The sequence below is a fragment of the Hakea prostrata genome, chromosome 6 (genome assembly GCF_041222555.1).
Source record: "Hakea prostrata isolate BN-2017 chromosome 6, UWA_Hpros_2, whole genome shotgun sequence".
NCBI classification, from domain to species: domain Eukaryota; kingdom Viridiplantae; phylum Streptophyta; class Magnoliopsida; order Proteales; family Proteaceae; genus Hakea; species Hakea prostrata.
In genome coordinates this window covers 14,526,917-14,529,441 of record NC_142605.1, presented here as the reverse complement: position 1 = coordinate 14,529,441, position 2,525 = coordinate 14,526,917, and the positions used below count along the sequence as shown (strand labels likewise).

General features: G+C 37.3%; 1 non-coding gene across 1 annotated transcript; it reads left to right on the top strand.

The window, feature by feature from the left end:
- The first annotated feature begins 1,297 nt into the window (after window positions 1–1,297).
- LOC149012320 (signal recognition particle RNA) lies at window positions 1,298–1,599 on the top strand. Its single transcript, XR_016174255.1, has one exon.
- The last annotated feature ends 926 nt before the right edge of the window (window positions 1,600–2,525 follow it).

Sequence of the window (2,525 nt, the reverse complement as noted above, 5' to 3'; positions counted from 1 at the left end):
TTGACTGATCTGGGGGTGAAAACGCATTTAGACCCGTGTGCACTATTCAGAGCGTTTAAATACCTTAAAGAAAGTGCCGACCACGATCGGCATGTTTCAACTCTACCACTTTTCGTGCATCATTAGATGGATGTATACAACAATGCTTTCAACAAGGAGATCATTTATACTATTCAAAATAAGATAAGTTTTCATTTCTATAATTATGTTTCATTTGTTTTATACGATTGCCCATGTGCTAATGTATTTCCAACAATTTAAAGGTATCCCTCAATCCCTCAATCACCTAAATGTAATGTTGGAAATATTACACAGGTAAAGTTCCTTAAATATCTGTGAGACCAAGATTCGAGACAAGGCCGATAAAAATATCTATTTTTCTTTATAAAGGGGTTGTTAAGAAGATCGACCAATTGGATATGAATGGTGAAGTAGCCAGCTACACTAAAGAGGATAGGTTCTAGAAGTCAGACTTCACCGGTACTCTATAGCGTGCTTTATTAGATCTAGTGTAGATTCAAGTCCGAAAGACATCTACAACGAAGTGTCCTATTGTGTCTAATGTGTTCACTGCTGCTTGAGTCTTCAGCCTTTGTGTTTGAAGTTTTAACCATTGTGGGGGATTGTTGTAAATATGTTTAAAACTTTATATAAATATTTTATTTATTGTCTTTTGTCCATGGTTTTATTTAGTCCCACATCGGGTTGAGAGGATCTGATTATATGGTTTTTATATAGTAAGAGTCAAAGTATTATTAATTTGCCTGAACCCTATAGTGACCCTGCCATGATTATATAGATAGATATATATATTAATATTAATATATCCATTTGAGTGGCACTCTCCTGTAGGGAGGTCAGCTGGAGGTACCTTGCTGAAGAGAGTTGAGCTGAAAGGTACCCTCACAGCCTTACCCTTTCACCCACAACCTTTGGGGCTCTATATAAACTCAATTTCGTGCTCATTCTTGACACACAGAATTCCTCCTCCTCTTTCTCTCTCTCTCTCTCTCTCTCTCTCTCTCTCTCTCTCTCTCTCTCTCTCTCTCTCTCTCTCTCTCCCTGTTATGAACATAACCTGATTATACCTTGAGTAACCCTTTCTGAGGTGCAACCTTAAAGGTTTGGGCTGACTGATCTTGGGGTGAAGACACTTTTAGAACCCGTATTGCACAATTCGGGGTGTCTAAATACCTTAAAGAAAGTACTTCGTGTACGTTTCAACTCTAAAGGAGTATTGTGATTACAACAATAGTTCTGGTGTGCGCGCAGATCCCTCAATCGTCTACAACAGGTAGCCGAGCTCAGTAGCGTGAGCTTGTAACCAAGTGGGGCGTTTAGGTGATTGAATGTTGGTTCAACTCTTGTTGGGTTGGGTTGATAGGTGCAACAACCGGTTTGCCCGCTCCAAGTTGGGAGTTGAACTTTGTAGCTTGGGCGAAGGCTTAGGCTTCATGGTTCCTAAAGTGGAGGGTAATGTGCCAGGCTGGCTTCACAGAGCAGCGAGAACCTCTCGCTCTTGATGGTGGAAGGATAACAAATCGACGTACCTTCAGCCCAGGTGCCCCAAGAGATGGTCCCAATCAGACAATCACCTTTTAAAAAAAACTATTGGAAAATACATTACCACATGGGCAATCGTATAAGACAAAATGAAATATAATCATAAGAATGAAAACTTATCTTATTTCGAATGGCATGAATAGTCTTCTTGTCAAAAACACTAGCGCACATCCATCAAGTGATCGCGAACAAAGTTGGCGGAGTTGAGACGTGTCGGTGGTATCCAACCCTTTCTTTAAGGTATTTAAATGCGCCAAATAGTGCACACGGGTTCTAAGCGCATTTTCACCCCTAAGATCAATCAACCCCTCTATCGTATACGGTGCACTCTGTAACGATGAACTAATGGATCCGAAAGCTATATTCACAAATCTGTTATTGACAAAATTTTAAAAAAATAACTTCAAAGGAATGTCTACTATAGAATAAACAACCCCTTTCACATTTATATAAGAAAATAAAAGACACCATTAAGGGTTGTCTCCAAGAAATACATCTCTTCCCTGAAGGCTTGAGAAAAGATACAATTGATTAATCAAAACGAGATTTTTGAATTTTTAAATAAATTTACAACAACTTTTGGCCTGATGCATACAAATAATAATTTGTTCTCATAAACAATGGAGACATTTAATAAATGATTTTACCAAAACATTTTGGATATAAATATAAACAACAGGCTATTCAACTGTGATCTCAGTTGTTATACAATAATCATTAAGCCTAAGATGTAAATTCATCAGCATTTTCAAGACAAATTGTCTTTATTTCATAATCCATAAATTGTACTCATAATCTAATTATTTGAGCAAACAATTTGGCAAATACCCAATGTGAGTTCATAATGAACATACATGTGACCATTTTATAGATGCATTTATTAAAATCATATATTATCTGAATAGTCCACATGATGGGTGAATGGACCCATATATTTCACACTGTACACGTTTAAAAAACGT